Source organism: Pongo pygmaeus, chromosome 20 (genome assembly GCF_028885625.2).
Source record: "Pongo pygmaeus isolate AG05252 chromosome 20, NHGRI_mPonPyg2-v2.0_pri, whole genome shotgun sequence".
In the NCBI taxonomy this organism is placed as follows: domain Eukaryota; kingdom Metazoa; phylum Chordata; class Mammalia; order Primates; family Hominidae; genus Pongo; species Pongo pygmaeus.
In genome coordinates this window covers 35,185,644-35,213,196 of record NC_072393.2, presented here as the reverse complement: position 1 = coordinate 35,213,196, position 27,553 = coordinate 35,185,644, and the positions used below count along the sequence as shown (strand labels likewise).

Genomic DNA, 27,553 nt, shown 5'->3' with positions numbered 1-27,553 from the left:
AACCATCAGGGAATCCCCCATCCCACGCCCTCATCAGTTGATTCCATTGCAACACAAAATGTCATGTTCCAAAAATATTTCTGTTTTAAACACTGACTGTGGTAGTAATCATAGAGTCATTGGTTGGGTTTTCTTCCCTTTCATCGTTATTGGAAACTGACCTCCTTATTTTTCAAAAAAATCAATAGATTTCCAGAAAATTTTCCAATTCTCAGAGATTTTTGCATAGTTCCAACATGGACAGCTTTTCCTACAGCGACTTTCTTATTAAGGAACCCACAGAGACCAGATTTGGAGTGTGCAACAACCGCAAAGAAGACACACACAGGTCTGAGTCCTGGCTGTGTGGAAAATCTGCACAGGTCACATTCGGCTCCGTGCTCTTAAGCACATTCAAGTTTCAAGCAAGTATTTGCAAACTTCACTTTTCTGAAGAGGTTCTGAGTGCTGCTCTTTGGTTGCACCTCAATTAGCTCCTAACAAGTGCTCCTTGAAAGATTTCCAGTAACTGTAAAAAAATTAAACTTACGTCTTTGTGACTACAGGTGGATCTAGCCTAGACACCGCTCTATATCTTAGAATAGCCAAGTCTGCCCTAAGGCACAACATTTTTGTCTTTATTGCAATTCTTATCAGACTGAACCATTCCCTCTTTGCAAAGACGATTCATCAACAAATCATCACTGACAGTCCATTCTTACCCTCAGTTTAGCTTCCAAGATCCCAAATAGACATTACCAAGAAAATCTTGGAGCCCAAGAAAATATCTGTAATCTCCAAAAATACATTTTACTGATAATAGACTCTGAGTTCTTATTACTCGAACACAGCATAAATAAAACCCGTGTAGGTTTTAATTTCATCATTTCTGTCCCCAACACTCAAATTTTTTCCATTCTAGAAATCCACTTGATCCTTAACCCTACCTAGAGTACCTCCTCTGACGTGAAGCAGTTGCCAGTTTTCTTACCTCAAAGAAGATACTATGACTCCCAAGTTTGAACTCTCAGTGTACAGCTCCTGGAACACTTCTGGTATTCTCCTTCGACCTATACACTTAACCTACCTTCCCAATGAAGATCAGTTACTTGATCTTCTTAGCACAGTACCTTACACAGTTTTCAATTGTAACTTAGGGCCAGGCACAGTGGCTCACGCCTGTAATCCCAGCACTTTGGGAGGCCAAGGCAGGTGGATCACCTAAGGTCAGGAGTTCAAGACCAGCCTGACCAACATGGTGAAACCCTGTCTCTACTAAAAATACAAAACTTAGCCAGGCATGATGGCGCGCACCTGTAATCCCAGCTGCTACTTGGGAGGCTGAGGCAGGAGAATCACTTGAACCCAGGAGGCAGAGGTCGGCAGTGAGCCGAGATTGCGCCATTACACTCTAGCATGGGCAACAGAGTGAGACTTCGTCTCCAAAAAAATAAAAATAAAAATAAATTGTAACTTAAAATTACAGCTTTCTTTTTTATACAAAAGTTTCAATGGGACAAACTGAAGCTGGCCTTAAGTGTTGTTTCAAGCCATTATAAAGCAGGACAGCAGACCAAGGAACTGCTTAGGAACACTACAGACAGTGTACTCCTCCAGCTTTCCTGCTATAAATGCTGGATAAAATGTAATAAATATCTTCTCAAATACAGAGCCTTACTTGCATGAAAGTAACAGAAATCACCAGTGGCTAAAAATGAAGGAAAAGAAAAAGCTAAAACCACTGGCATCAAGTTAGAGCTGTCCTGGGACCTAGCCAAGAAATTTATGTTTTAAAAGCATCAGGAAATAAGCGGCAAGTCCTTGAGCTCGAACAAGATGGTAGAACTAAGATCATACATGAAGACCAGACCCCGGAAAGGCTGCCAGAATGCCAGAGTGAAAGGCTGGACGAGAAGAAATGTTCCCACTATCAAAAACATGAACCACAGCAAGGGAACTTGTTCTTATCTGCCTGAGCTCTAGGTAAGGGTGGAGTCTTGTATTAGTCTGTTTTCACGCTGCTGATAAAGACATATCTGAGACTAGGAAGAAAGGGATTTAATTGGACTTACAGTTCCACATGGCTGGGATGGCCTCAGAATCATGGTAGGAGGCAAAAGGCACTTCTTACATGGCAGCAGCAAGAGAAAATGAGGAAGAAGCAAAAGTGGAAACCCCTGATAAAACCATCAGATCTCATGAGACTTACTACCACAAGAACAGTCTGGGGGAAACAGTCCCCATGATTCAATCCCACCAGGTCCCTCCCACAACATGTGGGAATTATGGAAGTACAATTCAAGATGAGATTTAGGTGGGGACACAGAGACAAACCATATCATTCTGCCCCTGGCCCCTCCAAATGTCAAGTCCTCACATTTCAAAACCAACCATGCCTTCCCAACAGTCCACCAAAGTCTTACCTCATTTCAGTATTAACCCAAAATCCACAGTCCAAAGTCTCATCTGAGACAAGGCAAGTCCCTTCTGCCTATGAGCCTATAAAATCAAAAAGCAAGCTAGGTACTTCCTAGATACAATGGGGGTACAAGTATTGGGTAAATACAGCTGTTCCAAATGAAAGAAATTGGCCAAAACAAAGGGGTTACGGGACCCATGCAAGTCCAAAATCTAGCGGGGCAGTCAAATTTTAAAGCTTCAAAATGATCTCCTTTGACTCCATGTGTCAAACCCAGGCCACACTGATGCCAAGAGGTGGGTTCCCATGGTCTTGAGCAGCTCCACCCCTGTGGCTTTGCAGGGTACAGCCTCCCTTCTGGCTGTTTTCACAGGCTGGCATTGAGTGTCTGCAGCTTTTCCAGGCTCACAGTGCAGACTGTAGGTGGATCTACCATTCTGGTGTCTGGAGGATGGTGGCCCTCTTCTCACAGCTCCACTAGGCAGTGCCCCAGTAGGGACTCTTTGTGGGGGCTCCCATCCCACATTTCCCTTCTGCACTGCATAAGAGCCCCACTCCTGCAGCAAACTTCTGCCTGGGCATCCAGGCATTTCCATACATCTTCTGAAATCTAGGCAGAGGTTCCAAAACCCCAGTTCTTGACTTCTGTGCACCTGCAAGCTCACCACCACATGGAAGCTTCCCAGTCTTGGGGCTTGCACTCTCCAAAGCCACAGCCTAAGCACTATGTTGGCCCCTTTCAGCCACAGCTGGAGCAGCTAGGAGACAGGACACCAAGTCCCTAGACTGCACATAGCACGGGGACTCTAGGCCCTCTCCACAAAACCATTTTTCCTCCTAGACCTCCGGGTCTGTGATGGAAGAGGCTGCCACAAAGTTCTCTAACATGCCCTGGAGACATTTCCCCCATTGTCTTGGGGATTAACATTCAACCCCTTGTTACTTATGCAAATATCTGCAGTCGGCTTGAATTTCTCCTCAGAAAATGGGATTTTCTTTTCTATTGCATTGTCAGGCTGCAAATTTTCCAAACTTTTATGCTCTGCTTCCCTTTTAAAACTGAATGCCTTTAACAGCAGCCAAGCCACCTCTTGAATGCTTTTCTGCCTAGAAATTTCTTCTGCCAGACACGCTAAATCATCTCTCTGAAGTTCAAAGTTCCACAAATCTCTAGGGCAGGGGCAAAATGCTACCAGACTCTTCACTAAAACATAACAAGAGTCACCTTTGCTCCAGTTCCCAACAAGTTCTTCATCTCCATCTGAGACCACATCAGCCTGGATTTCATTGTCCACATCTTTATCAGTATTTTTGTCAAAGCCATTCAACAATTCTCTAGGAAGTTCCAAACCTTCCCACATTTTCCTGTCTTCTTCTGAGCCCTCCAAACTCTGCCTGTTACCCAGTTCCAAAGTTGCCTCCACATTTTTGGGTATCTTTTCAGCAACACTCCACTCTACTGGTACCAATTTACTGTATTACTCCATTTTTACACTGCTAATAATGACATACCCAATTAGTCCATTTTTACACTGTATTAGTCCATTTTCACACTGCTAATAATGACATACCCAAGACTGGGAAGAAAAAAGAGGTTTAATTTGACTTACAGTTCCACATGGCTGGGGAGACCTCAGAATCATGGCAGGAGGTGAAAGGCTTTTTTTTTTTGAGACAGAGTCTTGCTCTGTAGCACAGGCTGGAATGCAGTGGTGTGATCTCAGCTCACTGCAACCTCCACCTTCTGGGTCCTGGTTCAAGCAATTCTCCTGCCTCAGCCTCCTGAGTAGCTGGGATTGCAGGAATGCACCACCCTGCTCAGCTAGATTTTATATTTTTTGTAGAGACAGGGTTTCACCATGTTGGCCAGGCTGGTCTTGAACTCCTGACCTTGTGATCTGCCCACCTCAGCCTCCCAAAGTGCTGGGATTACAGGTGTGAGCCACTGCACCTGGCCAAAAGGCACTTCTTACATGGTGGCAGCAAGAGAAAATTAGGAAGAAGCAAAAGTGGAAACCCCTGATAAAACCATCAGATCTCATGAGACTTACTACCACAAGAACAGTATGGGGGAAACAGTCCCCATGATTCAAATTATCTCCCACCAGGTCTCTCCCTCAACACGTGGGAATTATGGGAGTACAATTCAAGATGAGATTTAGGTGGGGACACAGAGCCAAACCATATCAAGTCTCCCCTTGGAATGCTAGCTGTGAGTTGGCCTTCATGTGGCTGAAGATCAGAGGAACTGCAAGCTATGAAATTAACTGAGAAACTCCAAGCAAGGAACTCAACATGAAGAGGTCCTGCCAAGGACTTCTGACTCTAGTGTTGAAGGATTCAGGGCTACAGAACTTGCTCTTCTGCCATAAACTTGTTCTTCTGCCATAAACAGCTAGAAAACTGAAAACAAGTGTTTTCAGACACTAAGACCAAGAAATACAAGACTAAGATTCCTAAGTAAATGAGGTGAGTCCTATAATCACTCTTTCTCTTGAGAGGTTTGTTGGACCACAGCACAGAGAGAAGGAATCCAAGCAAAATAAGACTGGCCTTATAGTGGAGAAACCAAACAGGTACCAACTCAGCAAAGTAATCAAGATTAACATAGTGATACGATGTGCAGAGAAAGACACCTCACATCTATGGTATTCGCTTGAAAACTCACAACCTCAGGCTAATTATAAGAAAACACTGGGCAAACTCAAATTGAGGAATATTCTGTAAAATACCCACAGGCCAATACTCTTCAAAAGTAAAAGGTCATGAAAAAGAAAAAATTGAGAAATTGTCAGATAGGATGAGACTAAGAAGACACGACCACAAAATACAATAGGTATCTTGGAATGAATCCTGGAAAAGAAAAAAGAACATTGGTAGAAAAACTAGTAACATTTCAATAAAGTCTATACTTTAGTAAATAGTATCGCCTTGTGCTAATTTCTTAGTTCTGACACATGTACCTTGGTAATGTAGTGTGTTCACATTAGAGGACACTAAAATTGGGTGAGGAATGTATGAGGACTCTCTGCATTATCTTTAAACTTTTCTGTAAATCTAGGTTTATTCCAAAATAAAAAGATTAACAAAAATTCTGGCATCAAATTAAAAATTACTAAACATGAAAATAGGATCCAAATTGTGACCCACAGCCAGGTAGGAATAGACACAAAAATGACAGAAATGATAGAATGAGCAGATGAGGACTTTAAAACAGCTATTATAAATATGCTTCAAAATTTAAAGAAAATCATTAACATAATAAAGAGAGAAATTAAAATTTTTATTTAAAAAATGGAAATCCTAGAGGTATACGGGTATATTCCTGTAGGCATGTTCAAATATAATATCTGAAACAAAAAATTTCCTGGATGTGTACAAGAGTAAATCAGACATTGAAAAAAATAAAAATTTAGTGAACATGAAGATATATCAATAAAAATTAACCATAATTAAACACAGAAAAGAAAAAGGACTACACAAAAATGAACCAAGCCTCAGTGACCTTATGGGACAATAAAAGCTATATAATAGGCTGGGGATAGTGGCTCACACCTGTAATCCCAGCACTTTGGGAGGCCAAGGCAGGTGGATCACCTGAGGTCAGGAGTTTGAGACCAGCCTGGCGAACATGGCAAAACCCCATCCCTACTAAAAGTACAAAAAAATTAGCCGGGTATGGTGGCAGGCACCTGTAATCCCAGCTACTCGGGAGGCTGAGGCAGGAGAATCGCTAGAATCCTGGTGGCAGAGGTTGCAGTAAGCCAAGATCTCACCACTGTACTCCAGCCTGGGTGACAGAACGAGACTCGGTCTCAAAAAAAAAAAAGAAAAAAAAACTATATAATATAAATGTAATTGGTGTTCCAGAAACAGGAGAAAAAGAGATTGGGGCCCAAGCAAAATTGGAAAAAATATGGCCAAAATATTTCCACATTTGATGAAAACTCTAAATCTGCAGATCCAAGATACTCAACAGGCCCTGACAAGACTAAACACAAAGAACATACCTATGCATATCATAATTAGATTACCAGAGGAAAATGCATACTACCTACAGTGGAACTGAAATAAGACTAATAAAAGATAACACAGCACCATGAAGTGCAAAAGACAAGGGAAAACATCTTCAAAGTGCTAGAGAAGAAAACCAGGTCAGGCATGGTGGGGCTCATGCCTATAATCCCAGCATTTTGGGAGGCCAAGGCAGGAGGATGGAACACTTGAGCCCAAGTGTTCAAGACCAGCCTAGACAAATTGTGAGACCCCGTCTCTACGCAAAATTTAAAAATTAGCTGGACCTGGTGACATGTGTCTGTAGTTCCAGGTACTCAGGAGACTGAGGCAGGAAGATTGCTTGAGCCCAAGGGTTGCAGTGAGCTATGATTGGTGCTGTTGCATTCCAGCTTGAGTGACAGAGCGAGACCTCGTCTCAAAAGAGAGAGAGAGAGAGAGAGACAGAAAGAAAGAAAGAAAGAAAGAAAGAAAGAAAGAAAGAAAGAAAGAAAGAAAGAGAGAGGAGGGGAGGGGAGAAGGGAGGGAGGGAGAGAGGGAGGGAGGGAGGAAAATAACCTGTCAACTTGGGATTCTATACCTAGCAAAAATATCTTTCAAATATAAAGGCAAAATAATATTATTTCAGAGAAAAGTTAAAAGAACTTGATCTAGCATATCAACATTTAAAACATTTTTTTTTCAAATTAATGAATGACTTGATTTTTCTTACACTTTTAAGGCTGATGAAAAACCTTCATTTCAATTGAAAAGTATGGTAATTGTATTTACTCATTAAATATGAAAGTTTTCTAAAATACAACTTGAAAACATCCAGCATGCATGTTTAGTATCAGTACGACGAATTCAAGACCAAGTATACATGTTACATGCAGCAAGGCTAAATTACAAATTATCATAGTCACCATCATCTTCTTCACGCTTTTTCAATGCATTTGATGATTCATTGGCAGTATTTTGTGATAACACCATATTAGTGGTAATAAGAAGCTTTTGGACCCAATTAATGATGGATTAATCAGAACATTCTGAACTGCTGATGTTGCAGGAATTGAAGATTTTACAGCTGGAGACTGTGAAGTAGGCATCTGTACTGTAAACCTTTGCCCTGTGAGGGACACGGGAGTCCCTACTTTAGTTGAAACAGACATGGTCTGTGGGGTTGGTGTGCCTAGTGTGGGAGTACTTGGTCTGCTAGCAACTGAACCAACACTTAACCGCGGGACTATTACTCTTCCCGCGGAAGTTGATTCCTTTTTCTGTAAAGATTTCAGCCTATAATTTGGAGCTGTTAAACAATATCTATCAGGTGGCAACCTAGGACCTGAATATGGCTTGATTAACGGAAAAGGGGTTTGATTTCTTTGCCTTGCGATATCTAATAAAAAAATCTCTTGGGGGAAGAGAGGTAAAAGACTGGTCAGCGTGGAACTGGATTGCCAACCGCACATCATCTGCATCAACGGTAGCTTTCTTAACACGGCTGGAATAAATTTTTGCATCATCTAGAATTGTGGTCACATATCAGAAGGCAAACTCCAACGTCTAATTTATAACTCTTGGCTCATATTCTGTAATTCCCAGATCCTTCAGGATTTGTGCCATCATCTGTGCATCTGTGGGCATGCTCTTGGGAGAAGCCATCTTGCCAGACTCCATGATATCCGATGATCAGACTTCTTGAGCTAAATCACCCACATTAATGTATTTCAGTCCTGATTCTGACACAAGTCCTTTGCCTAGTGTGGTTTTTCCAACCCCTGGTTGGAAAAAAAACCCTGGTGTACTGGTGAGCAGGATGCTCGGAAGCAACATGGTCCTCCCCACCATGGCTCCGAGCGCCTCCCTCACCCGCCCTTCACATTACGGGAAGGACCATTTAAAACGTGATTAAAGCAAGTTCTACAGGCTGGAGGAAAAGAAAATCAGGTGGAAACGTCAATGTACAGAAAATAATGAAGAACACTCAACATGGTAAATTCATAGGTAGACAATTTAACATTTAAAGAAAAAGTTTCAAAGGTAATTGAGAGGAATGACAAAGTGAGGACCTTTGTAAATACTTTCCCTAAAAAGCAAAGATAAAGTTGGGACTATTAGTTTCTGGCCTGGCATACAAGCTTGGACGTTGTCACTACATCCTAATAAGTAAACAGCTAAACAAACTGAAAAATCAATTCTTAGTTAAGAACAGTGAAGTCACAGGGCAAACTATCATGGCCCCTGAAATTGGAGTGACCGGCAGGCAAAGGCAGAGAAGCACAAGTAACTGGAGCCAAGACCCTCAGACAGAGGCCTCCAGAGAAAACTGACAGGCTAGGGAAACCTGAACTGTAATTAACTAACTGCACAGTGTGGACAAGTCTTGAGTTGAAAATTCCAGGGGGACTCAGTCATTCCCCGGCACACATACTTTTGTGAGTTTTACCTCCAGGAGCTCTACCAGGTTCTCAAAGCAAGTATCTGAGAACTATCCCCCTGTGCTTGCAGCAGGGGGAAAGGAAAAGGAACCACTTAAAAACATGCCAAAACACTCTGTTCTTCTTAACAAGGTTTGCCCGCAGGAGAAACTATTTAACCGGAAGATAACCTGCTGGGGTTTTATCAGAGCCAAACTGACCTAGGGGAAGGGAAATAATCAAACTCAGGCAGCTCCTGCCTTCCATGTGGGAGAAGAGAAATACCAAACACCAGCTCCCTCTAGTCATCGTGTCTTCAGTAAAGCTGATGGGGGAAATGAGAAGCACATGTGACGTACACAGTCTATAGGCACAGGCTCACTCAAAGACTAAGACCTGATCACAGGACTATAGAACTCTAAAGAAATCCATATTACTAAGGGCCTATTTACAGCCGTTCCTCTTACTCAGGAACGTGCCCAGCTGTTAAGGAAAAATCACCAGGCATACTGAAAGGCAAAAAGGTCATTTGAGAGATAGGGCAAGCATCAGAACAAGACAGATATAGCAAGGATGTTGACATGATCAGACCAGGAATTTAAAACAGCTATGATTAATATACTAAAGGCTCTAATGAATAAACTAGATGGATGCAAACACAAGTGGGCAATGTAAGCAGAGAGATGGAAATTCTAAGAAGTACCAAAAAGAAAGGCTAGAGATCAAAAACACTGCAGGAGAAATGAAGAATGCTTTGATGGGCTCATTAGACTGAATAAAGCTAGGAATCTCTGAGCTTGAGGATATCTCAACAGAAACCTCCAAACTGAAAAGGAAACAGAAAAAAAAAAAAAAGGCTGCAAACTCCAGAACAGGATATCCAGGAACTGCAAGACATCTACAAAGGGGGTAGCATATGCAAAATGGGAAAATCAGTAGAAGAAAAAAAAAAAGGAACCGAAGAAATATCAGAAACAATAACAACTAAGAATTTCCCCAAAATTATTATGAGACACCAAATACAGATCCAGGAAGCTCAGAGAACACTAAGCAGGATAAACATTCCACCTAGGCATCATCATTTTCAAACTATAAGAATTCATAAAGAAAAATCCTGAAAGAAACCAGCGGGAAAAAAACACATTACCTATAGAGAAGCAAAAGTTAAGAATTATACCCAACTTCTTAGAAAGCATGCAAGTAAGAAGAGTGGAGTGAAATATTTAAAGCACCAAGAGAAAAGAGCTATCAACCTAGAATTCTATATCCTGAGAAATATCCTTCGAAAATAAAGGAGAGGCCAGGTGCAGTGGCTTATACCCAAAATCCCAGCACTTTGGGAGGCCAAGGTGGGAGGATCGCTGAAGTCCAGGAATTCAGACTGCCATGAGCCATGATCATGGCACTGCACTCCAGAAGTGTTAAAGGAGTTCTTTAGATAGAAGGAAAATCATATAGTTCAGAAATTCAGATCTTCATAAAGAGCATAAGAGAAGGAAGAGGTAAACATAAAATAGAAACTTAGTTTCTTATTCTTACCTATTCAACAGATAACAATTTGTTCCAAATAATAGTACCAACAATGCATTTGATTTTGTATACCTATGTACATATACATGCTTATGTATACTGATGTGTTAGTCAAATAAATAACAGCAACAATACAAGGACAGCAGAGAGGAATAAGGATTGTTGTAAGGCATTTGCATTACCCATGAAATGGTATAGTATCATTTCAAAGAGGACTTGGATTAGCTGTAGATGTTCCAAACTCCAGGGCAACTACTAAAAAGATGCTTTTAAAAAGTATAACTGATATGCTAAGTAGAGAAAACGGAATCATAAAAAATGCTCAATTAAAATCAAAAGGGGTATTTAACAGGCAAGGGATCGATAAGAGAAAAGAAACAAACAAAAAAACCCAAAAAGGAGAAAAAGAGTGGAAGACAAAAATAGGAAAAAAGAACAAGGGCAACAAATATAAAAACAGTAAAAATATGGTAGATGTCAATCCAACTATATCAATAATCATTTTAAATGCCAATGGTTTAAAAGTACCAATTAAAAGACAAATAAATTGTCAGAATGAACTAAAAAATAAGACCCAACTATACACTGTCTACAAAAACCTTAAAGACACATATAAATTGAAAGTAAATGGATGGAGAAAGATATACCATGCTAACATTAATCAAAAGAAAGTGAGAGTCATTACATTCACTTCAGATAGAGCAGACTTCAGATTAAGGAAAGTTATCAGGAAAAAAGAGGAGCATTCTACAATTACATAGGGGTCAATTTTCCAAGACGACATAGCAATCCTTAATGTGTATGCATCTAAAAACAGAGCATCAAACTACACAAGGAAAAACTGACAGAACTGGAAGGAGAAACAGATGAATTCACTATTATACCTGGAAACTTCAGTACCCATCTATCAGAAATGGGCAGATCCAGCAGTCAAAAGATCAGTTAAGGACACAGCTGAACTCAGTAACACCATTTACTAACTTGATATAATGGTTATCTACAGACTACTTCATTCAATAACAGCAGAATACATAATTTTTTCCAAGCTAATATGGAACATTAACCAAGACAAATCACATTTGGGGTCATAAAACACACCTTAACAAATTTAAAATAGCAATTATACAGTGTCTGCTCTCACATAACAATTGAATTAAACTAGAAATCAATAATATAGCTGGAAAATCTCCCAAATACTTGGAGATTAAACAACACACTTCTAAGTAACACATGGATCAAAGAAAGTCTCAAAAGAAATTTTAAAATATTTTAAACAAAAATAAAAAATACAACTTATCAACATTTGTGGAATGCAGTGAAAACAGTGCTTAAAGGAAAATTTTTAACATTGAATGCATACATCAGAAAACAGAGATCTAAAATTAATCATCTAAGCCTTCACCTTATTAGAAAAAGGAGACGAAATTAATTCCAAAGTAAGGAGAAGAAAAGAATAAAAATTTAAAGCAGAAATCAATGAAATTGAAAACATAAAATCAGTAGAGAAAATCGACCAAACCAAAAGCTGGTTCTTAGATAAATAAAATCAGTAAGACAAGCTAACTAAGAAAAAAGAGAGAGGACACAAATTGCTGATTTCAGAAATAAAAAAAGAGAATGTCATTACAGATCCCAGGGAGATTAAAAGGATAACCAAGAAATACTATGAACACGTCTATGCACACAAATTTGGTACTCCTAGATAAAATGGACCAATTCCTTGAAGAGCACAATCTACCAAAACTCACACGAGAAGAAACAGACCATCAGAATAAGACTGTCTCTATTAAATAATTAATAACTTTCCAAAACACAAAGCACAGGCCCAGATAGAAAAAGGAGAGGAAATTAATTCCAAAGTAAGGAGAAGAAAAGAATAAAAATGAATTCCATGAAACATTTAAGGAAAAAAAAATACACCAATTCTCTCCTATCTCTTTCAGATGATAGAAGCTCGGGGAGTACTCCCTACTTCTATGAGTTCAGCATTACCATATGAAAATCAGGTAAAGACATTACAAGAAACTACAGACAAATATTGCTAATAAACATAGATGCAAAACTCAAGAAAATATTATCAAACTGAATCTAAAAATGTATGAAAAGGATTATACACCATGACCGAGTGAGATTTATTCTAGGTATGCAAGGCTGGTTCAACATTTGAAAATCAATGTAATCTATCACATCAACAAGCTAAAGAAGAAAAAAATCACATGATCACACCAATAGATGAAGAAAAAGCATTTGGCAAAATCCAACACCTGCTTATAATAAAAACTCACAGTAAACTAGGAATAGAGTGAAGTTCCTCAATTTAATTTTTAAAAATCTACAAAAACCCACACTAACATCATACTTAATGGTGAGAAACTTGAAGCCTTCCCGCTAATCAGGAACAAGGCAAGGATATCCCCTCTCACCACTCCTTTTCAACTTCATATTGCAAGCCCTTGATAATACAGAAAAAGAGATAAAAGGTATACACATTTGGAAGAAGGAAGACAAACTGTCTTTGTACATAGACAACAATCATCTTTGTAGAAAACTGGAAAGAATCAACCAAAAAAGAAAACCTCCTGAAACTTATAAGTGATTACAGCAAGGTTACAATGGTCAATCACTTCCCTATACACCAGCGGTGAACAAGTGGAATTTGAAATTATAAACACAATACCATCTACATTAGCACCCTCAAAATGAAATACTTAGGTATAAATCTAGTAAGTTATGTACAAGACTTATATACAAAACTCTGACAAAAGAAATCAAAGAACTAAATCAATGGAGAGGTACTCCATGTTCATGGATAGGAAGATTCAACTGTCAAGATGTCAGTTCTTTCCAACTTGATCTATAGATTCAATGCAATCCCATTCATAATCCCAGCAAATTATTTTGTAGATACCAATAAACTGATTCTAAAGTTTATATGGAGAGGTAAAATACCCAGAATACCCAACACAATATGGGAGGAGAACAAAGTTAACTGACATTTTCAGACTTCAAGACTTACTACAAAGCTACAGCAATCGAGACAGTATGGTATTGATAAGAGAGAATCAGGTCAATGAAATGAAACAGACAGCTCAGAAATAGAGCTACATAAATACAGTCAACTGATCTTTGGCAAAGGAGGAACGGCAATGGAATGGAGCAGAGTCTGCAACAAATAGTGCTGGAGCAACCTGACATGATATGCAAAACAAATCTAGACACAGACCATACACCCTTCACAAAAACTAACAAAAAATTGGTCACAGACCTAAATATAAAATGCAAAACTACAAAACTCTAGAATATAGGAGAAAAATCTAGATGACTTTGGATTTAGCAATGGCCTTTTAGATATGACAGCAAAGGCATGATTCATGAAAGAATAAACTGATAAGCTGGACTTCATTAAAATTTCTGCTGTGTGAAAGACACTGTCAAGAGAATATAAAGACAAACCACAGACTGGGAGAAAATATTTGCAAAAGGCATTTCTGATAAAGGATTGTTATCTGAAATACACAAATAAGTCTTAAACTGAACACAATAAGAAAACAACCTGACTAAAAAAGGGGCCAAAGTCCTTAACAGACACCTCACCAGAAGATATACAGATGGCAAATAAGCATCTGAAAAGATGCTCCATATCATGTGTTATCAGGTAAGTGCTAATTAAAATGACAATGAGTTACCACTACCTATTAGAATAGCCAAAATCCAGAACAGTGACACCACCAAACACTGGCTAGAATGTGGAGCAATAGGAACTTTCATTCATTGCTGGTGGGAATGCAAAATAGTACAGCTAGATTGGAAGACAGTTTGGCAGTTTCTTACAAAACATAGTCTTACCATATGATCTGTCAATCATACCACTTGGTATTTACCCAAAGGAGCTGAAAACGTATGTCCACACAAAAAGCCACACACTGATGTTTATAGCACTTCTACTTGTACTTGCCAAAACTTGAAAGCAACCAAGATGTCCTTCAGTAGGTGAATGGATGAACTGCGGTACATCCCGACAATGGAATATTACTTTCAGATCTATCAAACCATGAAAAGACATTACGGAAACTCAAATGAGAAAGAAGCCAATCTTAAAAAGCTAAACACTATGTGATTCCGACTACATGACATCCCAGAGAAAGCAAAACTATGGAGACGATATTAAAAATCAGTGATTACCAGGTATTGGGGCATAGGGACGGATGAACAGGCACAGCATAGAGGATTTTTAGGGCAGTGAGACTACTCAGCAACTATAATGGTGGATATGTGTTCTTATATATTTATCCAAAGCAACAGAATGTCCACCAAGAGTGAACTCTAATACAAACTATAAACTTCAGGTGATGATGTGGCAATGGATATTCAACTACTGTGACAATGGATATTCAACTACTGTAACAAATATATCACTCTAGTGGGGATGTTGATGATAGGGGAGGCTATGCAGGTATGGGAGCATGGGATATATGGAAAATCTCTGTACCTTCTGCTCAGTATTGCTGTGAATCTAAAATTGCTCTTAAAAAACAGACTTTTAAAAAAATTAGACAAAATTATCAAAAACAACTACTTTTCACCTCTGAGTATTGACCAAAACATAGGACAAATGGAGAAGTGTTTATTCAAGAAAACTACTGAAAGTTGGGTAACAATGATGACAGTATGTGGCATTGTGACCACTCTCCCTCACCCCAGCTCCTTCAGACAATAGTTCTAACAGGGTGGGACAACTTGTAAAACCAGAAGCATTTATACTGTAGGGAACTGACTCAATCTGAAACAATGTGGAAAAACCCAACGCCCAGGGGCTTTGTCAAATATAGCAATTGCAGTGCCAAACATAGGAGAGGTCCACATACATCACAGATGACCTGAAGCTGAAATACTAGCTGGGCCAACCAAGAGATCAGCAGAAAAAAATTTTCTGCCTGGAGATTTAACAGAAACAATCAGGAAGTGAGACAATCATAGTCCTTGATAAGCTTACATTTTGAAAGGTAATGGGCATATTAGGGTATGAACATGCTGAGAGACCAGAGAAGGCTCTAACTATATACATATCCCCAGGGAAGACTCCTAGACTGCATAAATTTTCAGTGTGTTCCTCAAACGAAACAGAGACTTTGACAAAGGATGAAAGTCTTACCAAAACAAGATGCCTAAGTACAATCTCTGACCAGTCTCTAGCTGATCACTAAGATATATTGATCCAAGGTGACCCATAAGTAGTAGAACATAACTGAGGGGAGACATCAGAGGCCACACGCTGTAGAGAAAAACTCTTAATTAATCTTGGCCAAGTCATAAAACAAACAAAAAAAGGGACAATAACCCCTGGTAGGAGAGTATCAGAAATAAATGCTGTTACAATGTATTATTTAAAATGTCCAGTTTTAAACAGGAAAGGATGGCTTATCTAGTATAAAAAAAATACTCAGTATAAACAGAAGCTATTTCCAAGGGTTCCCAAGTGTTGGACTTAACAGACTTCAAAGCAGCCAATAAAAATATATCTTCAAAGAACAAAAGAAAACCATGTTTAATCAAAGCATGAAAACAATGACTAATCAGAGAACACTTAATAAAGAGATCAACATTTTTTAAAAAATGGAAATTCTGGAGTTGAAAAGTAACTAAAGTGAAAGCTTCATTAGAGCGACAACAGCAAACTTGAATGCAGAAGGAAGAATCAGTGAACTCAAAGACAAATCAATACAAATTACACAATCTGAAGAACAGAAGTGAGAATGAAAAATGAACCGAGTAGGAAACCTGTGGGTTACAATCAATACTAACATATGCATAATGGGAATCCCAGAAGAAAAGAATAGTGAGGGCCATACAAGTTTTGACATCTTTTGAAGAGTCATAAAAGTTTTTAATGTCTGAAAACATTCCAAATTTGGTAAGAAGTATAAATCTGTATATCCAAGTATCTCAATAAAACCCAAGTAGAATAAACATTAAAATATCCACACCGATACACATCAAAATCTTGAAAGCAGCAAGAGAAAAACTGACTTATCATGCACAGGGGAACCCCAGTAAAATTAGCAGCTGACTTCTCAAAAGAAACAATGAAGGCCAGAATTAAGTGGTATAACATACTCTACTGTCAAACAAGAATTCTAAATCCAGTAAAACTATCCTTCAAAAAAGAAGACAAAAATAATGATCTTCCCAGATAGACAAAGAGAATTTGTTGCCACCAAAATTTTTTTTACAAGATATGCTAAAGCAAGTACTTCAGGCTGAAAGGAAACACCACCAGATGGTAACTTGAATCCACATAAAAAAGTACCAGTAAAAGTAATTATGTAGGCAAATGTAAAAAATAGAAAAAATACTCAAGTTTTCTTCTCTTACTTAAAAGATAATTGCATGGAAAAATAATGAACTCATATAGTTATAAATAATAAACCTGTACTGTTATAAAATACATTACAATAATAGGACGAAGGAAAAAGAGACTAGAGCTATGCTGAAGCAAAGTCTGCTGGCATTAAGTTAGTATTATTCTGAAGCAGGTTATGATGTTACAATGCATCCTACAAACTGTAGCGCAACCGCTACAAAATAACTCAAAAAAAGAGTAAAGCTCTCTTCTACTCTGTGAGGACACAGGAGGCCATCTGCAGCCCAGGAAGAGAGCCCTCGGCAGGAACCAAATCAGCTGCGAACCTTGACTTCCCAGTTTCCACAAATGTAAGAAATAAATTTGTGGGTTTACAAAAAAAAAAAAGTACAGTTTCTTTTTGTAAAGGAATTCAAAGTTTATACTAAAAGATTTATTTAACACACACAAAAAAAGGTAACCAAGGAGGAACAGAGGAACAAAAAAGACATGACATATAAAAAATGACTAACAAAATGGCATGAGCTATTGATATGTAAATGAGCCATAACAACAATTATATGAATTAACACACATTTCAATAAAAAGACAGACTGGCAAAATAGACTTTTTAAAAACAAAATTCAACCACATGCTGCCCACAAGATACAAATGCTAAAATTCAAAATCATAAATGGGTTGTAACAAAAAGGATGAAAAAAGAGATACCACATAAGCATAACCGTAACCAAGCTGGAGTGGTCATAATCATATCAGACAAAACTGACATAGGCTTTAAAATTAAAATGTTACTAGAGAAAAAAGGGACATTTTGTAATAATAAAAGCCTCAATCAGAAGATACGACAATGACAAACATATATGTACCTAACAACAGAGAAAAAAATACATGAAACAAAAACTAACAAAACTTGAAAGGTAGGACTATTTAACAATAATAGTGTAAGGCCTCAATATCCCACTCTCAATAACGGATAGCACAAGTAGACAAAAAATCAGCAAAAATACAGAAGACAACAATATCAATGACCTTGACATGATATCAACAGAACACTCCATAAAACAGCAGAATACGTATTCTTTTGAAGCACACACAGAACATATGCTACCCATTTTTAAAAAGTCCTAATGAATTTTTAAAAACTAAAGACATAATAAATGTTTTCTGCAGACACAACACAATTAAAGTAGGAACCAACAGAAAGAAACTTGAGAAAACCACTAATATTTGGAAATTAAACAATACATATTACAGTAACCCATGAGTCAAAAAAGACATCTCAAGAGAAATTAGAAAATATTTTTAACTAAAGAAAAATTAAAACAAATCAAATGTCACTGGATGCAGCTAAGGGTTAGTGCCTAGAGGTCAATTTATATCTTTAAACACCTACATTAGAAGACAGTAGTCTCAAATCAATAGCTTAACACCTTTAAAAACTATAAAAGACCAAACTAAGCCTAAGCAAGGAAGAAGAAAGGAAATAATAAAGATTAAAGTAGAAGTCACTGGAATAGAAAACTAGAGGAAAATCAACAAAATCAAAAAGTTTCTCTGAAAAGGTCAATAAAACTGACAGACCTATAGTTAGAATTACAAAAAATATAGGACAAAAATTAGCAAAATCAGAAGGAAATCACAGGCCAGGCACGGTGGCTCATACATGCAATACCAGCACTTTGGGAGGCCAAGGCAGGAGGATCACTTGAGCCTAGGAGTTCGAAACCAGCCTGGACAACATAGTGAGACCCTGTCTCTACAAAAAAAGTAAAATAAAAAGGAAATTGCTACCAACTTAAGAAATTAAATGGATTATAAAGCAATACTTTGGACAACTTTATGATGACAAATGCAATAATTTACATGAAATGGACAAATTCCTACAAAGAGCCAAATTATTAAATGGGCTCAAGAAGAAATATAAAACTTAAATAGACTTAAAATAAGAACTTTAATAGCAATTACAAATCTTCACACAAAGAAAACTGCAGGCCCAATGGTTTCACTGATGAATTCTATCAAACATTTAAAGAAGAAATAGTACTAGTCCTTCACAAATTCATCCAGAAGAGTATACTTCCCATCTGATTTTGTGAGGTCAATATTATCCTTATATAAAAACCAAACAAAGACATCACAAAAACAGAATATGACAGACCAATATCCCTCATGAATATATACACAAATATTCTCAACAAAACATCAGCAAACCAAATTCAGTAACATATAAAAAGGATCACGCACATTATAAATGGGCTTTATCCCAGGAATGCAGGATTGGTTTAATCAGAAAATTAATTTAATCAGAAAATTAACATAATATACTAAAGAAGGAACAACAGCTGCATAAAAAGCATCTGAAAAATTCAACTCCATTCATGAATGAAAACTCCAACAAACCTAGAAATAAAAGGAATTTTTCTCAATCTAATAAAAGGCAGCTACAGAAAACCTATAGCCAACATCATACCTACTGATGAAAGGTATTCATCAACTTCTATTCAAGGTTTACTAGAGACGCTAGCCAATATAATCAGGCAAGAAAAAGACAAGGAATCAAGATTGGAAAGAAGTAAGATTCTCTATTCACAAATGACACAATCCTATACGTAGCAAATATTAAAGAATATACAATCACACACATACACTCACTCTTTCTCTCTCTCTCTCACACACACCCCCTTGACAAGAACTAATAAATGAGCTCAGGAAGGTTGCAGGATACAAAGCCAATATACAAAAATTAATTATACATGTACTATCAATGAACAATTCAAAAATGACATTAAGGAAAAAACTCCATTCACAATTGCACCTGAATTAAAAATTTAGGAATAAATTTAACAAAAGATTTGTAAACTGAAAACAATGTTTTGAAAGTAATGTTTTATACACACTGAGAGAAACTAATCAAGATATAAACAAACATTCCATGTTCACAGATTCGCAGACTCAATATAAGCATGGCAATTCTCCCCAAATTCATCTACAGATTTTACACACTCCCTATAAAAATCCCAAAAGGCATTTTTGCAGAAGTGGATAAGCTGACCTTAAAATTTACGTGGATATGGAAAGGGTTCAGAATACCCAAAAAAATGTTTGAAAAAGAACAAAATTGAAGGGTTTAACAGTTCCATATTTGAAAGTTTGTTATAAGTAAAGCCACAGTAATTAAGACCACTGGTAGTGATATAAGGACAGACAAACACTCAGTACACAAACAATCTTATGTTTATAGTCAACTATTTTCAAAAAAAGACGCTAAAGCATTCATTGCAAAAAGGACAGTCTTTTCAACAGCTCTAAAACTATTAAATGGTATTAAAATTATCTGTGCAAAAAGTCAGATTTAGACCCTGGACTCACCCCACACACAAAACAGATCATAGACCTAACTCTTAACAGTTGAAGTATAAAATTTCTAGAAGAAAACATGGGAGAAAAGTTTTATTATTTTGGATTAAAGAATTCTTAGATAAGATACCAAAAACACTAACCACAAATATATATATACTAATGTTTTGGCACTTAAAAAGTATGTACCATTATGATCACTTTATTGTAGTGTTTATAGTACTTTGCTTTCATTTGTATCTACAGTACTTTGGTTTCATTTGTATCTAACAGCTTTACTGAGGTATAATATATATTGAGATGTAATATATAATTTATATATGTATCAATTGGACTTCATTAAAACTAAAGATTTTGTGCTTCAAAAGACATTTAAAAAATCAAAGACAAGCCACAGACTTAGAGAAAATATTTGCAATTCATATATTTGACAAAGGGCTTGTATTTAGACTATATAAAGAACTCTTAAAATCAGGCACAGTGGCTCACACCTGTAATCCCAGCACTTTGGGAGGTCTATGCAGGAGCATTGCTTGAAGCTAGGAGTTCTAGATCAGCCTGGGCAACACAGCGAGACCCTGCCTCTGCAAAAAATTTAAAAATTAGCTGGGCATGGTGGCACGTGCCTGTAATCCCAGCTTCTCAGGAGGCTGAGGTGGGAGGATCACTTGAGCCCAGGAGGTCAAGGCTGCAGTGAGCCATGATCATGATGCTGCACCCTACTGGGTGACAGAGCAAGACCCTGTTTCTAATTAAAATAAATAAATTTTTAAAAAGAACTTCTTATAACTCAATAAGACAACCAATTAAAGACTGAGCCAAAGATTTGAATAGATACTTCCAAGAAGATGTAAATAGAACTAAAAGCACATGAAAAGACCTTCAACATCATTAGTCACTACAGAAATGTAAATTAAAACAATTATTATATTCCACAGCCACTAGAAAGGCTATAATAGAAAAGACAAAATAGTAACAGTGCGGCCAAAGATGTGGAGAAACTGGAAATCTCAAACATTGCTGACAGGAATATAAAATTATACAGCCTCTTTGAAAACCTGTGCAATTTCTTAAAAAGTTAAACCTGAATTCACCATCCAACCCAACAATTCCACTCCTAGGTATTTACCCTAAATAAATAAAAACACATATTCACACAAGGACTGATATATGAATGTTCATAGCAACATTATTGACTATAGCCTGAACAATTCAGCGTCTATCAACTTGTGAATGAATAAGCAAAATGTGGTATATCCATACAATGTAATACCATGCAGCAATAAGAAAAAACAAGTTACTGATGCATGATTTTTAAAAAATGGATGAACCTCAAAAACCTTATATCGAAAGGTAAATGCAGAACACTACATATTGTATGATTCTATTAATTGTCCAGAAAAGAGAACTCTACAGAGAAAGCGTATTAGTTAAGGTGTCCCAGGGCTGGGGACAGGAACAGGAATTTACTGTAAATAGGCACAAGGGATGTTTTTAAAACAATGGAAATGTTCTACAACTGAGTTGTGGTCAACATGGCACAACTCAAAATCTACTAAAAAACCCCAAAGTGCATATTGTAAAGTGGATGTTACAGCATGTAAATTATACCTCAATAAAGCTGTTAAATACAAATGAAACCAAGTACTATAAACACTACAATAAAGTGATCATAATAGTACATACTTTTTAAGTGCCAAAACATTAAAATATAGCAAATATGTAACTTCCCCATCAGTAGAGGAAGAGAAGAGGGAAGTACTTAGTCTGAGCAATAGTTTAAAAAAAAAAAAAAAAAAAGGGAAAGGCAATCAACAAGCAGGGTAAATAAAATGCCCAAAGCAAATTAGTAAAGTCCTCCCAGTAAGAGTAAGTACAATAAAATACAGACTAAACTTGACAGTTTTAAGACACTGTCAGAGTAGGTTAAAAACTGTTTTCAGGAAGTCCTAGCCAGAGCAATCAGGCAAGAGAAAGAAATAAAGGGTATCCAAATTGGAAAAGAGGAAGTCAAATTATCTCTGTTCACCATTGACACAATCTTACACCTAGAAGACCCTAAGGACTCCTCCAAAAGACTCCTAAATTTGATAAATAAATTCAGTAAAGTCTCAGGTTACATAATAAATCTACACAAAGCAGTAGCAATGCTATACACCAACATCCAAGCTGTGAATCAAATCAAGAATCTAATCCCTTTTACAACTGCTGAAAACAAGAATAAAATAAAATACTTAGGAAGATACTTAACCAAGGAGGTGAAAGATCACAACAAGGTGGGCTACTAAACACTGCTGAGAGAAATCGTCACACATGACACAAATGGAAATATATCCCATACTCACAGATTGGAAGAATCGGTATCATACTGCCCAAAGCAATCCACAGATGTAATACGATTCCTATCAAAATACTAACAATATTTTTCACAAAATTAGAAAAAAATTCTAAAGTTCATATGGAACCAAAAAAGAGCCCAAATAACCAAAGTAATCCTAAGCAAAAATAATTAATCTGGAGGCATCACATTACCTGACTTCAAATTATAATACAAGGCTATAGTAACCAAAACAGCATGGCACTGGTATAAAAATAGATACATAGAACAATGGAACAGAATAGAGAACCCAGGAATAAAGCCAAATACTTAGAACCAGCTGAACTTCAACAAAGCATACAAAAACATCAACTGGGGAAAAGGACACCCTAGTCAATAAATGCAATAAATGGTGCTGGGAAAAATGGATAGCCACATGTAGAAGAATGAAACTGGATCCTCATCTCTCACCATATACACAAATCAATTGAAGATGGATTAAAGACAAATATAAATCCTGAAACCATAAAAATTCTAGAAGAAAACCTAGAAAAACTTTCCCAGACACTGGCCTAGGCAAACAATTTATGACTAAGACCCCAAAAGTAAATGCAACAAAAACAAAAATGAATAAATAGAACCTAATTAGGGCTGGGCACAGTGGCTCATGCCTGTAATCCCTACACTTAGGGAGGCCAAGGCAGGTGCTATTGTGTCTTCAGAAGTATTAAAGCCACCCTCGTAGTTTATTTCAGTTAGGGTTTTTTACAACTTTGTAAATCACCTGAGATCAGGAGTTTGAGACCAGCCTGGCCAACATGGTGAAACCCTATCTCTATTAAGAATACAAAAATTAGCCAGGTGTGGTTGCACACGCCTGTAATCCCAGCTATTCAGGAGGCTGAGGCAGGAGAATTATGTGAACCTGGGAGGTGGAGGTTGCAGTGAGCCGAGATTACTCCCTCCAGTCTAGGGGACAGAGCAAGACTCCATCACAAAAAAAAAAATAATAATAAAATAAAATAAATTTTAAAAAATAACCTAAGTAGATTAAGAAGCATCAGCACAGTCAAAGAAATAATCATCAGAGTAAACAGACCACCCACAAAATGGGAGAAAATATTTGCAAACCATCTATCTGACATAGGACTAATATCCAGAATCTACAAGGAACTCAAACAAATCAACAAGAAAAAAAAAATCCCATTAAAAAGTGGGCAAATGACAGACATTTCTCAAAAGAAGATAAACAAATGGCCAAGAAACATGAAAAAATATTCATTAGGGAAATGCAAATTAAAGCCACAATGAGATAACCACCTTACCCCAGCTACAATGGTTATTACTAAAAAGTCAAAAAGCAATAGATAATGCATGGATGTGATGAAAAGGGAACACTTATATACTGCTGGTGGGAATGTAAATTAGTACAACCTCTGTGGAAAACACTATGGAGATTTCTCAAAGAACTACAAGTAGATCTACCGTTTGATCCAGCAATCCCACTACTATCTACCCAAAGGCAAAGAAGTCACTGTATCGAAAAGACAACTGCACGTTTACTGCAGCACAACTCACATCTGCAAAGATATGGAACCAACCTAAGTGTCTGTCAATCAATAAGTGGATAACGAAAATGTGGTACATATACACCATGGCATACTACTCAGCCATAAAAGTGAATGAAATGATGTCTTTTGCAGCAACTTGGATGGAACTGGAGGCCATTATCCTCCAGTGAAGTGACTCAAGGGTGGAAAACCAAATACCGCCTGTTCTCACTTATAAGTAGGAGCTAAGCTATGGGTACGAAAAGGCATACAGAGTAATATAATGGACACTGGAGACTCAGAAGGGGGAGGCTGGGTGTGGGGTGAGGGATAAAAAACTACATATTGGGTACAACGTCCACTACTCAGGTAACAGATGCAGTAAAATCTCCAACTTCATCACTACACAATTCATCCATGTAACCAAACATCACTAAAGGTACTGAAACAACTGCTTACACTAATAATAGCATAATTCTATTAGGTGCATGTATGCATATAAACAAAAACAAAACAGAAAGCTGTCTCACACACAGAAGATGGAACCTGTTATATTAGGAAAATATTTAGCTCTATTACTCTCTAAAGGAAAAAACATGATTAGGGATAAAAACGGTCACTATGAGGTCACTTGATGAGGAACATACTAATTTTAAACTCACATGCGCACAATGCCTAAATTCACATAAAGAAAAAAATGAGTAGCTTTTCAGAGAAATACCGTTACACTGATTACTTCTTAATTTTACTATTCTCCACCTATCATATTCCTTTTGTGTATATGACCAAATAACATCATTGAAAAACTCCACCCTATTCCACCAAGTCAACATTAATTTTCTTATGTAGAAAGTTTAACAAAACAGGCTTCAAAAATTCAGATTTTTTAAAAGGTGGCCTCATCGTGAGTAGATGAAATCATGGAGACATCATATAGATCACGTATTTCCTCACTAGCTGAGTGTCTTGTTTAGATGGCAATGTTAAAAAAAAAGGCAAAAAAATGTGTTACAAGTGCTGGTTCTGGAGCAAAGCTGCCTGAGTTTAACCTACTTAACGGTTGTGTGGCTTAAAATGTTAGTCTCTGTCTTAGCAGGATGAGGGTGAAGGATAAAACAATAGTGCCTACTTCACTGGGATGCTGTGAGCAATTAAATGGGATAATCCACACCAAGTGTGCTAAAAATGCATGACACATAGTAAGTGCTAAAAAAAATATTTAACTCTTTGTGACTTATTGGTTAAGGGAACTGCAAAAACATTTTTTAATCCTAAATGATATTCTTCTAAAATGAAATTTAAATTATTTTAAAATGTAAAAATTTAATACTGACCAATTAAATATATAAATCGTATTTATTGTAACTGAGGAATTCACTTAATAGGCCTTTGCTTGACAGCCTACATGCCACCACCTAAAGAACAGATAGATAAAGATCAGTTTTACCCTTGAAAACCTGTTTCTTATGGAGGAGACAAATCTGTAAAATAGACACCTGCATTTCACAAATTAGGAATTATTTCAATGAATGGAAAGCTCTTAAACATGCAGGACCAATTTTTAAAAAATCAAATTTTAGTAAAATGAACATAATCATTATGTAACACAATGTTTTTAATGATTCTGAAACCCCTTTAAGATACTATACTGCCCCAGAATCATTCTAAAAAATCAGTGATATGTAGACATACGTATATGTTAAAACTATGTCCTCGGGCCAGGCGCGGTGGCACACGCCTGTAAACCCAGCACTTTGGGAGGCCGAGGCGGGCGGATCACGAGGTCAGGAGATCAAGACCATCCTGGCTAACACAGTGAAACCCCGTCTCTACTAAAAATACAAAAAATTAGCCGGGCATGGTGGCGGGCGCCTATAGTGCCAGCTACTCAGGAGGCTGAGGCAGGAGAATGGCGTGAGCCAGGAGGCGGAGCTTGCAGTGAGCCGAGATTGGGCCACTGCACTCCAGCCTGGGCGACAGAGCGAGACTCCCTCTCCAAAAAAAAAAAAAAAAAACACTATGTCCTCAATAAGGGAACAAAACAAATATACTTCAAAACGGATTGTACTATGTTTTAAAGAAATCAAAGTAAGTGTTCATATGGCCCAACAGTCCTACTCCTAGGAATCTACCCTGAAGATATACCTCTAATGATACAAAAATACGTATACAAAGTTATTCATTGTATCATTATATGTAATTGCCAAACATCACAAACAACCTAAATGTCCGTACCTAGGAAAGTGGCTGAATAAATTATCTACCATCTACACAACGCAGTACTATAGCTGTTTAAAAAAAAAAAAAAAGAAAAAAAAAAAAAGAAGGCAGAAAAACTGATACAGAGGGATTGCAAGGGCATAATATTAATTGAAAAAATTAAAGTGCAATGGACAATGTCTTTCTTCATGTAAGAAACAAATACATGTAAGAAAATTGGCCGGGCACAGTGGCTCACGCCTGTAATTCCAGCACTTTGGGAGGCTGAGGCAGGTAGATCACTTGAGGTCAGGAGTTCTAGACCAACCTGGCCAAGATGGCAAAACCCTGTCTCTACCAAAACATACAAAAAAAAAAAATTACCTGGGCATGGTGGCACGTACCTGTAGTCCCAGCTGCTCAGGAGGTTGAGGCATGAGAATCACCTGAACGCAGGACGCAGAGGTTGCAGTGAGCCGAGATTGCACCACTGCACTCGAGCCTGAGCAAGAGTGACCCTGTCTCAAAAAAAAAAAAAGAAAAGAAAAAAAGGAAAAAGAAAATATACATGTATTTGCTATGAGTATAGAATATAGAAAAGTTAAACCAGAAGCTAAAAATATTGGTTCTTTATAGTAGGTAGGTGGGGATTTGTGCAAAAGAGACATAGAAAGGTTAAACAAGAAACTAGAGCTTACTTACTATAGGCAGGTGGGAAAGTGAGAGAAAGCAGCTGGGAATGGGAATGGGGTGGGAGGAATGAGGTACGAACAACACTTCTCCATGTATATCCTTTTACAAAGCTTACACTCTGAGAATCACGTGTTTCACATATTTTTCACATACTGAAAAAATAAACCATTAAAATCAACCAGGATGTGGAGAGAACCCTCAAATAGTAAAAAATGGACCAAGAGTACAAATCAGTCCACAGATCAGAGAGGGTGGGAAAGAAAAGAACCTCAGTAACTTTGAAAAACTGTTTCTTGACTGATGATATGAGGCAAAACCCAAAAAGAATTGCACAACAGTGCAATGTAGTTAATGTGTTTCTCCTAGGGTATGAATTAGCTCTTCTGAAACTATATGTATATTACACTGAAAGAACAACAAAAAAAACAGTAAGTAAACACACTGCAGACAAGAGGCAGGTTACCCATGTTGGAAAAAGTAACAAATAAGGAAAACCAGAAATTAATCCTGTGGTGTTAAATTAGAATCAGAAGTATCAGTACAAAACTCATGAGTTTTTAATAAACAGATACATAAATGTATATTCATTAATACACATATATATATTTCCTAGCTGTACCTGCTGAAAGGCCCAAGAGGCAATGACACCCTATTTTCAATTAGTATACTTAACTGAACAAATGTTGGTTTCTAAATACCTTTTTCCAATTAAAGGAACCAGGGTTCCTTGAAGTG

General features: G+C 37.3%; 1 pseudogene; it reads right to left on the bottom strand.

The window, feature by feature from the left end:
* Positions 1 to 7,297: 7,297 nt before the first annotated feature.
* LOC129020642 (transcription initiation factor TFIID subunit 9-like) lies at positions 7,298 to 8,171 on the bottom strand (annotated as a pseudogene).
* Positions 8,172 to 27,553: the final 19,382 nt, after the last annotated feature.